This window comes from Phoca vitulina, unplaced genomic scaffold, assembly GCF_004348235.1.
Source record: "Phoca vitulina isolate PV1807 unplaced genomic scaffold, GSC_HSeal_1.0 scaffold10, whole genome shotgun sequence".
Classification (NCBI taxonomy): domain Eukaryota; kingdom Metazoa; phylum Chordata; class Mammalia; order Carnivora; family Phocidae; genus Phoca; species Phoca vitulina.
This window is the reverse complement of record NW_022589713.1, coordinates 34806874-34822570: the sequence shown is the minus strand read 5'-3', so window position 1 is coordinate 34822570 and position 15697 is coordinate 34806874. Positions and strand designations below refer to the sequence as shown.

Genomic DNA, 15697 nt, shown 5'->3' with positions numbered 1-15697 from the left:
GGCCAAAACACTTCTGTCAATGTTATTAAAAAGAAGAATCAATAAACAATAAAATCAATTGTTCTTAATAACTACAGATGTTCCTCTGAAGGAACAATACTGAAGTTCTGGAGAACAATTTCACCTCAAAATATTCTCTTCCAACATCAAATCTCAAAGTTATAGTCTTGCTTCCAATTTAACTAGCAAGATATTTACGACAATCAAAACTCAAATGAAACATACTTCATAGCGATGAAATTGCTGAATGGTTTTTATTAACTGTACTGAATCTTCTGCCACTATCTAAAGATATGAATTCTGACAAAACCGCTATTCATGTTTGAGTGCTCAGAAAACATTTATTGCTAGTTTCTGAAGTCCCATCTATGACTAAAAAATATTGATGTTTCCTCTGACTCACATTCCATTACGAAGAGGCTGTTGATAGAATGGTGATGGCCAAAGTCACTGGGTGGTACTGCTCTGGCTCAAAATCTATAACTCACTCTTCTCTGGCCACACCTCTTGGTCTACCCAGTCCCCTACCACCAGTCATGACTCCAAGTGATCCCCTCATCAGCATTCGAAAGGTCATCCTGCTCTCTTGATACCTGGTTCTTCTCTGCCTTGGAGATGCTCTGAACAATGGCCAAAAATGTTCAACATTCCCGATTGGGTACCTTTATTCCCTTCAGATTCATTATTTCACCTGTTTGATCCAGATGGTTTGTTAATGAATACTTGTTTCCCCGTTTGGTTTTAGAAGATCTGGTGATGAAAATCATTGTCACTACTCAAAGTATAGTCCACAGACTGGTAGCATCAGCATCCCCCAGGAACTTGGAAGAAATGCAGTATTTCCAGCCTCATTCCTAACCTACAGGTCAGAATCTGCATTGTAACAATCTCCCCCCATGATTCCTATGTGCTAGATCATTAACTTGGGCTAGTATGGACTCCCAGGTCTAACCCACATACCCAGAACCTCACAAAACCCAGCTGAAAATCTGCCCCTACCATAAGTAACAGCAGGGGATCTTTATCATTCAGAAAACACTCCTTTCTGTGTTTCTTCCCTCTGCCTCCAAGCATAGTGAAGCCAAGCTCTTTAAACAATGACAAAAATCTCTTGACTGTGTTACCCTGTAAGGAAGAGTGCACTATTGTTCATATTCATGTGCTTCCTCTCTCTGGAGCAGAGTTAGAGAGCCCCATCCTGTTGAACCCAGGCCTGCCCACATGACTTACTTTGGCCAAGAAATGTAAGCAAAAGTGATATGTGTCATTTCTAAGCAGAAGCTTTAAGAGTCAGTTAATGTCTTGTCTCTCTCTTTCTCCACTATCACAAGACTGGCCCAGACGGTGGAGGCTCTGTCACCTGAGTCCAGAGAGGACAACATGGAGCAGAACCAAAGGTGACCTATAGAGGGCAAGCAGAGTTGCTGTTGAAAGCCACAGGGATTTGGGGTCCATTTGTTACAGCCCACATTAGCATAACTTGACTGATGCACCTTGAATCACTATTGTTTCTCCCTTTCTCAATTAAAGAAAAAATAGCGGGGGGAAAAAAACAGACCTTAGAGAGGAATCTTATTTAGAGGTGCATTTACATCTGAATTCTCTAGAACTTAGGTTATCTCCTTCTCCTCTGCCAACTCTGCCAATTTTTTTTTTTTTTTTTAGTTATCATTCTTCTAATTTCCAGATCCCTCCCAGTCTGCATAATAATTTTGATTTCTTTACAACAGGGATCAGCAAATGTATTCAAATGTCCAGATAGTAAACATTTTGGCCTTTAAAAACCATATGGTCTCTCTCACAACTACTCACCTCCACCATAGCAGCATGAAAGCACAGTGAGAAACTACTACAAATGCATGAGTATGGCTGTGTTCCAATAAAACACTCCTGGACCAAGGTTCAACACGTAGGGCTATTCTTAACTTGTCCCACATTCTAAGCCCTCTAACTAAGCCAGGCATTAAGTCCTCACAAAACCACAGAAATTTCAACTGAAAGGTTAGCTCCACCCTATAATTTTATTCATAAAGAAATTGCTACCCAAACCAATTAAAAAGTCTTGTCCAGAAACATAAAGAGAACTCTAGCTAAAGTTATGCAGGCTGAAGTATTTAGGGATAAATGTACTGATGTCTTCAATTTACTTTGAAATGCATTTAAAAAGACAGATTAATGAATGAGAAAATGAATGAGTAAAGGTATGGATAGCTAGGTATGTGAAAAAGCAAAGAAAGTAAAATGTTCATTGTAACATATGCATGGTGGATATATAGATATTCACTGTAAAATTCCTTTAGCCTTTCCTATATATTTGAATTTTTATTATAATAAAATGTTTGAGGGGAGGCAAACTAAATACAGAATTTCCAGCCTCACCCCTAACCTATTGATCAGAATCTGCCTTGTAATAATCTCCCCCAGGTGAGTCCTATGTGCTAGACTGCTAAAAGTCTACAAGTGCTAAGTATAATCAATTGATTTGTGAAATGTAATTCTACTTGATAAATATCCCATGGAAATTTATCAAGCAGAGTTTGGGAAACTGATCTATGTAAGGCTCTAAGACACCAGCTCAAACACTTCCATGATCATTCAATAAATAATTTTGATCCCCTACTATATGCTAGGCTTTGGGACACTATGGTAAAAAGACAGATGTGGAACTATGCTCTAACAGAAGAAAAAAACTAGCCAATCCTTGGTGGTTTTGAAATTCTCTAACACCTTTTGTCTATACTATCCATTAAGCTCTTAGTGTTGACCATGTTGTATTTGAGCCTCCTTTTTCATGGACATTGCAACCTCCTTGAACCACAAGGATCCATGCACTGGCCTCAGTGCCTTATGCATGGTACCTGAAAAAAGCCTGATGCCATGTTTGCTCATAAATGACGGCACCGTATATACTGTAGAGACATGCTGTAGATGCTAAGGCACCACCAAGGTCATGACGTATGTTTACTTACATGAAAGGCAGGCCTCTACCAACATGCTTCCAGCAGTTGCTCAAGAGTTGAAGGCAAATGCCTTTACCCCTCTAAGGAAAAGTAGAATCAATGAATTCTTGCCTTTTCATAGACTAAACAGAGACAGCTATGAAGAGTATGGTTATATGACAATGCACGTCAATCTTCATTATTCACAGAGTCCATATTTGTGAATTTGCCTCCTTGCTAAAATTTATTTGTAATTGTAACCCCCAAATCAATACTTGTGGCACTTTCAAGGTCATTTGTGAATATGGCCAAAATTCAAGCCTCCGTATGCACACATCAGGTGAGGTCACACAGGCAACACTCTGCCTTCCTGTTTCCCCTCCCGTACAATAAACAAATATCCTTTTCATGGTCTTTTTAGTGCCATGATTTTCACATTCTGTGTGCTTTTGGTTGATTTTGCTGTCCAAAATGGCTCCCAAGCCCAGTGCTCTGTGCAGTCTAGTGGTCGTAAGTACAAAAAGGGTGCGAAGTATCTCACAGAGAAAATACACATATTAGATGAGCCTTGTTCAGGCATGAGTTACAGTGCTGTTGGCCATGAGTTCAATGTTAATTAATCAACAATATATATTTAAGAAGCTGTCTTTAAACAGAAGCACACGTGGGGCGCCTGGGTGGCTCAGTCGTTAAGCATCTGCCTTCGGCTCAGGTCATGATCCCAAGGTCCTGGGATCGAGCCCTGCATCGGGCTCCCTGCTCAGCGGGAAGCCTGCTTCTCCCTCTCCCACTCCCCCTGCTTGTGTTCCCTCTCTCGCTGTCTCTCTCTGTCAAATAAATAAATAAAATCTTTAAAATAAATAAATAAATAAATAAAAAATAAACAGAAGCACATGTAACACAAGGTTATGCACTTAATTAGCCGATGAAAATGTTGTGACCATAAGACCAAGAACCTAATCCTGTATTTCTCCTAGGGGCAACTGTTCAGTATTCACTAATTCAGGATTTGAGGTGTTTTTATAGACCATAACTACCATGAATAATGAGAATTAACTATACATCAAAACAACGTTATACATTACCAGAAACTCATGACCAGCAGCTTAAGAGCCATTACTAAGGTCTGCCATAGGCACCACCTCTCTGTCTCCATCAATGAAAAGATTAAGTGTGCAGATAAGAACACTAATTATGGGGGGATATAAGCAGAAAGAAGACATAACAAGGCAAAAAGGCTCAGTGCGTGCCTGTCCAGAGTGAATAGTAAGGAGAAATCACATAGTCAACAGCAAATAAATTATCTCTTGTGCTTTGGGTGGTCATAATGTGTAGACTAGTATACTTGGATACAAACACAATTTATGATGATCTTAAAGGTCACACTGAAGCCTGGTTTTTTCTTAATAACTCTCTAGGACACTCTGAAGTAAAAGACAATCAATCATGGAAACAGATGGGATATAGAATGTGCTGCTGTGTTGCAATTAGTAAAGCGGGATATGGATAAAGCAAAACTCATTATGCTGAAAAGCAGAAACCCTGCAAATAGCAAAAGACCCTGTGGTCGACCACAGCTGTAAAAACTGAAGGGCAGATGAACCATTTGTGAGGCAGAGACAAGACCAAAAATGACAGATATACCCAGGTCATGTGCAGATGCTTAGCCCAAACTAGGAAAATTAGTAAGTAGTACCCAAACACAAACTGAGAAAACAGCAAGCTTGACAATGTTCTATTCACGGGCCAACAGCAGTCACCTGCCCTTTAAAGAACAATTTTTTATAAAGGGTATTGGATTTGATGGGTTAAAGAACCACAGCCCAAAAAGGTAGAGATGTGTAGATACCATATTTTTGTAGGCAAAACCCACAATCCTAAAGCTTTGTAGATGGCTCCAAAATTTTCTTTGACTTTGTCAGGGCCTAGGAGCCCATCTTTGGTATAAGTGGCTATGGGATACCCCGATTTATCTGCATGTAGGCCAGCTCTGGATCCCAAGGTTGATATACTGCCCTGGTGCCCAAGTGTGGTCCACAGATCAGCAGCAGGATGTCACCTGGGGGCTTGTTGGAAATGCAGACTGTCCAGCTCCAACCTAGAAGAACTGAATCAGCAGACCTTGCATTTTAACAGAATCTCCAGATGATTCCAACTTTAAAGCTGGAACAACAATAGCCTACAACTAGGGTGACCCATCACCTGGGACCTGGTGTAAATACTGACAGTCCTACGCTGTGGGAAACTTCTCAGTTTCAAGCCAACCTGGACAATTGGTCCCAATACCACAACCAAAGGGAGTTCTCAGCAGAGACTTAAAGATTCACAGCCACTTGGAAATCACTACACTCTGAAATAATGTCCCAGGCTTTATTTTGGAGGCACATTTGCTTTTGTGTGGTCCCCACATAAAGAATGCAGAACAAGGATGGAAGGATTCATATAAAAAGCTAAGACTTTGAAGAATTTAATGACTCGGATGTAATAACCCAAGGAATCCAATTTGAAACTGAGCAGAAAGAGACCAGGAGACAAGATCTAGGAGCCTAGAGCCATTCTATAGGATTGCTGATACGATCACCAGACCTTTCAAAGCCAGGGTCAGCTGCTCTCCTGCAATTGTTCTCAAACTTTATGTCAGAATCACCCCCAGGGCTTGGAAACAGACAGCTGGGGCCCATCCTTTGGCCATCTGATTGAGAAAATCTGGGGAGGGGCCCAACATTTTGCCTTCCTAACATGTTCCCCAGTGATGTACATGGTGACTTACTGGGTTCACACTTAGTGAACCACTGTTCTAAAGGGTCCCAGCTTCTCCATTCTGGGAGAAACAGCTACTTTTATTACATACCCTGTTCACCAAACAAAACAAAACCCCAACAACAAAGCAATGTAGCATTCTGCTATTCAAAGTGTGGTCCTGGACCAGCAGCATCCAAATCAAATGGGAGCTTATTAGAAATGCAGAATCTCAGGCCCCACCGCAGATCAGCTGAGTCAGGATCCATATTTTACCAAGATCTCCTAGTGATTTGTTTGCACAATAAAGTTGGAGAAGCACTGACAGAGGGACTGTTAAGAGGTTATTAAATCTGAATCTTATATATAAATACAACTGCTTAATATCCCCTAACCCTGGATTCTATGCCCTTCTCTTCCTTTTATTTTTTTACTTTTTTTAAAATTTCAACCCTAGAAGAAGAAAGTTTGTTTTCTCACAGCTGCATAGATTCATTGGTCGGAATGGCTAAAACAGCTTACCTTCAGCACCAAGAACAGAAAACTCCATTGCTGACTGTGAAGGAGCATGTACACTGACTCAAGGAACAGAAGGTCTTCTGGTCTCCCCAGGGATGCAACCACTCAGGGGAAGAAGTCACCACAGCCCACTAAGGAAATCTGGACACTGTCAGTGCCCATAGGCAGCCCTAGAAATCTGTGCTCTTTGCAAAAGTTTCTGTACCTCCCAAGAGAGGCAGCATTTATTGGCTGTGGCTCATCCGAAGGTTTGCTTCCTATCTGAATAGCTTACTAAAAAGCAGCATGTTCCCTTCTGCAAATAGGTATTGTTGCTGTCACATTTTCTACCTCCACTTCACTTTTGCCAGGAACACAAGGCCACATACCCTATAATTTCTTCTTTGGATTCCCTGCACTAGATACCAATTCTCCTGGAATTAAAAAAAAATATATATATATATATACATATATAGTACTCATGCATGCTCGCTCTCTTTCTCTCACGAATAAACAGATCTTTTAAAAAATAGTAATAGCTAGTATTTACAAAGCACATGTTATGTTCAAGATATTATCTTAAACACTTAACATCCATTACCTTATTTACTCCACAAAACAACCCAAGAGGTGATTTGTTCCATTTTACAGATTAGGGAATTTGAGACACAGAGTAGCTAATTAACTTGCCCAAAGCCACCCAGCAGACAGATTCCAGAGCCACCACACAAATTAAAAAAAGACATACAATCATTTTTGTCTTATCTTTTCTTTCCATAAAATTCTAGCTTTTTAAAAATTATAATAATGGAAAGGGTGTTTCATGCAAGAGAAACCTTATTGCATTAGACAGAATATGTCTTTTAGGGGTACCTGGGTGGTGTAGTCGGTTAAGCCTCAGGACTCTTGGTTTTAGCTCAGGCTGCGATCTCAGGGTTGTGGGATCGAACTCCGAGTTGGGCTCCACGGTCAGCACAGAGTCTACTTAAGACTCTCTCTCCTTCTAAGACCCTCTCTTCTTCTGCACACCCTCCTTGCACTCTCTCTTAAATAAATAAATAAACAAACAAACAAATAAATAAATAAATAAATTTGAAAGAGAGAGAGCAAGTGAGCAGGGGAGGAGTAGAAGGAGAGGGAAAAATAGACTCTGAGCCCCATGTGGGGCTTGATCTAACAACCCCAAGATCACTACCTGAGCCCAAATCAAGAGTCAGTTGCTTAACCAACTGAGACACCCAGCTGCCCCTAAAATAAATAAATAAGTCTTTAAAAAATTTTTTTAAAAAATGTCTTTTGACCTATGTGCATCTCTGCTTCCTCCTGTGGTAGGTAGGATAATAAAAAAGCACTCTGCCTCTAACTGAGGTATTGTATAAGTCTGTGCCTGCATCGTATAAACCGTAATAGCACAGGACAAAGACAATGATCAAAGGGATGATAATCACTTAAAATAATTTATTAATTCTCACAACATCCTTGTGAAATACAGGAAATTGAGTCTGGATTAACTGCTGGCAACCATCAAAATGTGGCATGCCAAGATTCTATTTTTGTTCTTCAGGTGGGTGGAGGGGGGCTTTCTGCTGCAGAGAATTGCCTCTCAAGAGGGGGAGGGAATGTCAAACCTCTCTGAGGAGTTGCAGGAGAAAGGAAAAAAAGGAACAGAGCACTTCCTACACATACAGCCGCAAGGATGAATGGATGATCACCAAATCTGGCACCCAGCGAGGCTGCATTTCCCAGCCTCGTTCGCAGATGAGCATGGCCACGTGATTCAATTTTTGACAATGGAAAATGAGCAGAAGTCATGCACACCTCCTGCTGTTGTACCCCATGAATTGTGCCCCCCCCCCGCCCCATTGCATGATCTTCTCTCTTGCCCCAACTGCCAAATGGATGCCAATACCCCAGGGCAACCTAGCAAACCAGGCATGGAAGATGGCAGAGCCTCTGTCATCCTGGGTCCCTGAAGGAGTGCCTGGAGCAATCCTCTTACCTCCTCAGTCCAGGTATGCTGCCATTACACTTCTTCCATAAAGTTGATTTTATTAAGCAACTGAAATAGGGGCATTTGTCTGTTTGTAGGTGCTATTAGCCAAAAGATGGTACTGATCAATGTCTCCTTTACCTAAAAATCTGCTATACACTTCTTTAAATGTCACTCAGATCATTGCAAATTCCCATGAATAAAGATTCCATCCAGGTTAAAAAAGAAAGATGTCCTTAAAAGGATTAGGGGAGATTTTACTCTTGAGTATATGTTAATCTCATTGTTTTCCTCCTAACTCCACACTGGGATTGGCTGCACTGGGTAAATGGGAGTTTGATGGACAGAAGAACAGGGAGAGAGATTTTGCAGCGAGGATGGAGGAGGAGTTTGCTGAAGAGGAGGACGTTTGTCATTCTGAGTTCACCAGGTTTCTAAAACTGAGCAGAGTCAGAAAATGAGGTGAGATGGCTCCAAAAAGAAGCCTCCTGCCTGACAGTTTTGCCAAGACTGGCCTTGGGAGCAGGAACAGAGGAGTGGCAGAGCACTAACCACTGAGGAAGCAGGTTCCAGATCTCACAGGTCCAGGGACTTCAGAGTGAACTCCATGGAAATATACTCTGGGTTTAGGTCAACAAAACCTGATCTCAATATACTTATTGCAATTTGATAGACCAGGAAGGTGCCATGTTTGATTTGTCCAAGACCATGGTAGTATAATTCATTTGCCAAACTCTGAAGAGGCCACAGCTTCCTGTGTCTCACAGTGCCCCAGACAGCAAGCTCTTCTCCAGCCATTCCACCTTTCACTGGGTAACATCAGCTTCCCAGCTTCCCCTACAGCCACCATACCCCATGCCCACCTGTCAACCAGCAGCTTCACGGTGTGAAATCAACAGAGACATTTTGAGACCTAGGCCAGTTAGTCACAGGGGTAAGGAAAATACGACCATGGTGCACTGCCCCTGTACCTACTCCTTTGTCCCTCGTGAGCAAAAAAGACTAGCACCAAAGATAACTGCTCCCAAAGCATTGTGGCATGAGGTTTGCCAGGCCAGGGAAATAAAAAAGAAAGGAAGCACCCTGTCCTTTGTTCTGGCTGCACACATTTGACAGGCTTTCAGAACCTCAGCAGATCTCCTGGCAAGAACAGCAGTGAGCAAACCCCTCCTCCCCATTGGGTATGGGTAATGCCTCCTGGCAAAGACCTCAAGCACATTCATCTCTCTCCAGGCCCTTCTAGGGCTGCTGTGCGTCTGCAGAACAGATGGGAGAGTCTGCCTGTCTGACTGTGGGCTGTTTTATTTCACTCAATAAACATTTATTGAGCTTCTACTTGTGCCAGGCCCTCTGCTGAGGGACGTTCCACTGACGTGTATGGAGGTGCGCACACAGATGTGCCCCAAGGGACCAGTGCCGAGAGAATACCTCTCCCCCCCAAACATCACCAAAACAACAGGTGAATGGTGGGGAAAAAAATGAACAGCAAATAGCACAACAGTTCGACTTTGCCAGGAGAGAAATGTCATGGTCGACATCAGTGCTTCTCAAACTTTGCCGCGCACGCGATCCCCCGGGGGGGCTTGCAGGTTCTGATTCAGCTGGTCTGTGGTGGGGCCAGAGGGTGTCCGTTTCTGACAAGCTCCTGGGTGATGCTGCTTATGTGAGGACCCTACTTAGAGAAATAAAACACTTACTTAATTTTCATGCTGATGTGATCTACCACCTTGCTGTTGGATGAGCAGTCAGGAGGTATATATCGGATTCAAATCTACATGTGCCCACGAAGGAAATGAGCGGATGGAACTCAGTATAATGAGCATATAAAGTGCCAGGTACTTTGCCTACGTAAATTCAACATATTCTCACAGGTAGGTGTCACTGCATCTCTTTTATAGGTGAACAAACAAATTCAGAACAGTGAAGCAACTTGTCTGGGTCCCACAGCTTAGAAGGACTAAAGATAAGATCTGAAATGAAGTCTCCCTATCTTTTAAAATACATGCTTTACCTGCCGCCTTCTGTTGTCCCCTCATCCATTCAGGTCGACTTCTGTCTGGGAACAGATTGTTTGAAGTGTCACAGATTTAGAAACAGGAGCTGCCTTCATGTGACCCTTGAAATTCAGTAAAATATAGTATGTGATCCTCTACTCCACAGCATTGCTCAATTAATCCAATTTTTAAAAAATGGCTACCATTAAAACCTCTAGATAGATGTTGAACACACACACACACACACACACACACACACACACATACACCCCACACACCCCATATTAGCTGGTTTTCCCCTTCTGGCAATAACTTGACAGCAATGAACGGGTATCAATATCTAGAAGTGATGGATTTTTGTCATGTCAGAGCAAAACAATAATAGTAAAGGTCAAGGGTGAAATTCTTTCCACCATAAGAAGAAATCCTGTGAGGACTGTTTACTGGGAGGCCTCTGGCACAGCCCAGCATTCTCTGGAGAACGGCCGCATGGGCTGCTGAGGCAGGCCAGCCCGGTATTCAAAATATATTGAGTTTCATGCTTAAAGAGTTATGTTTATTGTTTCCTCTAATCAATTTTACTTCACAAAATAAAGAGTGTGATATATCACTCTTAAGTTCTCGGAAGAAAGGAATGTCAGAAACCTTACAAATAAAGCACGTGTTAAAGAAAATGGGTACAGGGTGGATTCTTAACTGAAGAGAGGATGGATGGCCTACTCTTTCAGCTCATAGGAAATCGTGACCTCGAAAAAGCACCCATGATTTCTCAAGAGAACTATTACTTAACAAAATTTCCACAGTAACAATGAATAATGGCCTGCCAAAGAATATAAATAGAAGAGGATTTAATATATATCTCATAGTCATGAGATTATTGGCCAAGGGAGTCTGGTGCTAATAAGGTCACTCCCTCAATCCCCAAATCAAATGCCCCCACAAAATAATATTCATATTACTAACTCTTAAAAGGAGAGAAGATAATCCTCTGTAATTTGCAGCCCAATTGGCATTTATTATTCTATAAGGAAAATAAAGAACTCAAAATGATAAAATAATTTCATTCTAAAGTACTTTTTAATATGCTGATCTAACTATAGCTTTGAATTTATAATGGGATGGTTTCCACCCTTTATATCTAAATACAATGAATCTCTGATAAGAACTAAAAATGAAAACAACCTGAATTATTTCCCATCATTTGCTTATTTCCATAACTGTAGCCAGTCTTGGGCAGTCCTCAATCTGGTCCCTCCCTACTTCATTCTATTACTCTCAGGAATGTTGCTCAATAGAAAATCGAACCAACAAAAACGGACAATTGTTAATGCATCATTAGGCCTTTGGAGCACGAAAACAGACTGCATCAATTAAAAACAAGGGTCCTGGAATATATTTGCTGTCTTCTGATTATTAAAACTCCAAAAGTGCCATATTTTAATAGGACCTTTCATATATAATTTTATGTATTAGCTCCACATAATAATATAACGGACAATAGATATAAAATTCCCAAATATATGCATTAATAAGCTCAAAATAACAATTTCTAGAATTTCTATACTTTCTAACCCTGCTGTACAACCATTATCATTAATCAGTATAAAACTCCTATTTATAATTACAAAATGTTTGCTAATGATTTCATTAACAGTAAACTACTGTATTGTTATTTGCTATATTAAAAAAGACTATTAGGATTAGAGTTACATAATTAACTTGCCTCCCGTTGGTCTAATTTTTCTACTCCTCTAAAATATGAGCATAGCCTCCAGTTTTGATGTAAGGGGTTACTATAAATTTGGTTTGATTTTTTTTTCTTTGAACTCTATAGAGTTCTGAGCTTCACCTTACTAAAATCCTATATAGTACTTTACAGGCATCAAAATTATAACACACTTTCTGGAATATCCTACATTAAATACGGACTTTCTGATTCATTATTGTAGCTTACCAAGGTTACAGTAGCCCTCATCTAAGCAGCAATTCTGACCAATTACAAGCATTTGGCCATGTGCTAAGACTGAAGAACAGGGTTTGTGTATACATTTTTATGTACAATCTATGTTGATGTTATCATTAGGGCTATGGCAGGTAAATTACTTTTTTTTCCTAATTTGAGAGAGCAAGATCACAAGCAGGGGCAGGGGGAAAGGCAGAAGGAGACTCCCTGCTGAGCAGGGAGCCCGACTCGGGGCTCAATCCCAGGACCCTGAGATCATGACCTTTGCCGAAGGCAGACACTCAACCAACTGAGCCACCCAGGGGCCCCTCTAATTGTATTTTTAAATCTTACATAATATTTTTAGAAATATGACCTTAGGTGGAAAAACTGGGACTATGTCCATGGATTCATTCTGTTAAATATACGGTGTCTCAAGTTTGAGAAAGCAAATAGGGAAACATTTGGTTTAGTTTGGTTGTTTTTATCTTTTAGGACATCTCTTTGAGGGTGCCTGGGTGCCATAGTCAGTTAAGCGTCAGGACTCTTGGTTTCGGCTCAGGTCATGATCTCAGGGTCATGAGATCCAGCCCTGCATTGGGCTCTGTAATCAGTACAGAGTCTGCTTAAGACTATCTCTCCCTCTCTCGCTCTCTCCCTCTCCCTCTGCCCCTCCCCACTGCTCTCTCTCTCTAAAATAAATACATAAATCTTAAAAAAAAAAAAAAGAATATCTCCTAGATACCTATCTCCAGCCAAAAAATATTATAATGATATTTCATTTAGAGTGTCTTCCTGGATTTCCTCCCCCACACTACCGCCCTACTGCTCTCCAAAATACTTGGCAAGAATCTGAATCAGTGTGTATTATGATGTTTATCTTCCTAGCTAGAACATGACTTCCGAAAGGCACTGTGTAATTGGTTTGCATTTGTTTGTTTGTTTTGTTTTTATCCCCTACACCTAGTATAGCTGAAAGAGAATAGATGCTCCATAAATACTTATTAATGATTCAGTAGTGGCTGTGCTGGGTGTCATCGTCACATTTTCCTTCCCTCTTACTCATGCCAGATCAAAGAAAGTGGCCTAGTAGGAATAGTAGCAAATACGAACCATTTAGATTCCAAATCTATAAAAAGTATTTACATATATCCCTCAAGCAATCCTTTGAAACTCATTGTGAGTTAGGAAACTTGGGTTTCTCTTTCATACAAAGGGACTCTAAAGCTCAGAGAACATGTGTATATTGCCCATATTCATATGGCTTGGCTGGAAAATCGTAAAAGCAGTTCCTGGATCCAGGTCCTTAGGCACCAAATCCAAATGCTTTGCTATGAAACCACAGCACAGGGAACTTCTGGGAAACAGAAAACCCTCCATCCACCTCAAATAAGGCAGCGAGGGGCCAGGACGCGATGAACCCAATTCTAACTATTCCATTCCTTTACAACTTTACCACTTCATTTAATAAGGGACAGATAAGCACTGTTCCAATCTAGGCAGTTGTATGTTCTGTCATTTTTAAATCTATAGCATGAGAATGGATGGTCGATGATGAAATGCTGGGTGCCCCCATCTAGAATCATGTCGTAAAAAACCCAGGGCTTTACATGCATGTGTCCATTTAATCTTCACAACCGTCTCAGGGTTAGGTGATAATGATCCCATTTTGTAGGTGAGGAAACTGAGCGTCAGAGAAGAGAAATACCCCTCGCCCAGGGCCACACATCTGGTGAGTGGTAGAGCCCTAATTCAAAGTCCACTCAGTGTGACTGATGGAGCTGTGCTCTCAACTATTCCACAATCCTATCACCCCCGGCTCCCATCCAGGTGGAGCCTCAAACTCAATCTGTAGAATGTATTTTCTCCAGTGCCTCTTCAGGCACTTTGATACATTGTAAAATAAATTCTCCTTTGAAGTCAGTTTTTTAAAGGGTATTCTCCCTATCTCTTGTGAAAATTAATAAAGGGAAACCTCCTGAGGTGGAGTCAAAAGGCTAGAAGGGGGAGCCATACATGCAAGATCAATTACAGGAAGGATTGTCAATTGCAGGTCCTAACAGAAGAATCTCAACAGAAAGAATCATCAGTTATGGGCCCCAAAAGGTAAAGATGTACATTGCATCTCCTACAAGAAATCCACTACCCTGTGACTCAGCCAGTGTGAAACTCTCATCACGCCGAACTGCTGCTTTTCTCCAAAGGACTTTCATTCAAAACAACCCCTCCCAACTGCCTCCTTCTTCTCTATAAAATAAAGTTCCTCTCCCTTTTCTTGGACTTGTTTATGGTTTTGCCATAGCTTGCATGTCCCAAATTGCAATTCTCTGTTATTCCCAAATAAATCTATTTTTTACTGGTAAAATAACCAGCTTTTCTTTTTAAGGTTAACACTAAAGATAAATGCAATTTGTCCAGATTGAGATCTGTGCTTGAATTATCCAAACTGTTCCTTCATGCTCTTTAAAATTCAGTCGATAATTCATCACACCCTTTCTGGATTCCTTTTGCTTGTGCAAACTTGAAAAGTATAAACCAAGAAAAAGTGGCATTTAAACACTTATGTAAAGTCAAACAGTCCAGAAACAATATTGTTGCATTAATTATTTTCCCTTTCTTTCCCAGATAGGTTAAAATAAGTAGAACATTAAGTCATACTGTCATATCCAGAAGCAGCAACTGAAAAGTTCCCCATGTTACTCTACTGGAGTATTTTAATATCTTTGTCAATGACAATTCCTAAATTAAGTATTTTTTTATCAGATTCAATACTTTTTTACTCAAACATGCACTTTACTTAGTATGAGTAAAACCATCAATTGCCAACTGGCAGCCCACAAGGCAAATTTAATCTCAAATATATTAGGTTTTCATGCTCCTATTATTTTTAATTTTGATTTTGTCGGCATTTAAAAAAAAAAAAAACCCGGATATTTCATAGAGATATCCAGAGTCACACAAAATTCCAGATTTCTAAACCCTCATTTCAAGTCAGATATTTGCCATTACCAGGCAGAAATTGCTCGAGGGGCGCCTGGCTGGCTCCATCAGTGGAGCCTATGACTCTCGATCATGGGGTTGTGAGTTTGAGCCCCATGTCAGGTGTAGAGATCACTTAAAAATAGGATCTTTGAAGAAAAAAAAAAAAGAAAGAAATTGCTCGAGAGCAAAACAAGTACCTGGAGCTGAGTTACGGCTACCTTCTTTCACATTCTTAGCCCATACTACTATTTTTACACATCCTGCCTGCCTCCCTTTCTGACTTCTGACTCTTGAAGGCATTTGAATGTTCTACCCCAAAAAACAAAAGTTTCCTTGTTTATTTAAGCTTGCTTTTTTGGAGACCATATCTTCCAAAATTAAATAATCAATTTTTGTTTTGTTTTATTTAATACTATGGGTGTTTTTAATCTGCAGTGGCTCTGTTACGGGATGTACTAAAATAACACCACTCTTCCCTTCACCAAAAGTTACAGGTTTCCAATTAATTCAGTCAGATCATCTAGTCTGTCCCAGCTGACAAGTACATTCCCAGAGGTAGATCTCATAGGCCCCGTGGTAGGCAAAATTTTGACCCCCATATCTTTCACTCCCT

At 40.7% G+C, this 15697-nt stretch overlaps 1 protein-coding gene across 2 annotated transcripts in view; it reads right to left on the bottom strand.

Moving 5' to 3' along the window:
• RARB (retinoic acid receptor beta) overlaps window positions 1-15697 on the bottom strand; it is a 732098-nt gene that overhangs the window by 706609 nt on the left and 9792 nt on the right. The window contains exon 2 of one of the 2 annotated variants that reach the window (XM_032408806.1): window positions 10178-10282. The exons of the other annotated variant lie outside the window; for it this stretch is intronic. The gene's annotated coding sequence lies outside the window, so the exon portion shown is untranslated. The remainder of the gene's footprint in view (window positions 1-10177; window positions 10283-15697) is intronic. 2 annotated transcript variants of the gene reach the window in all.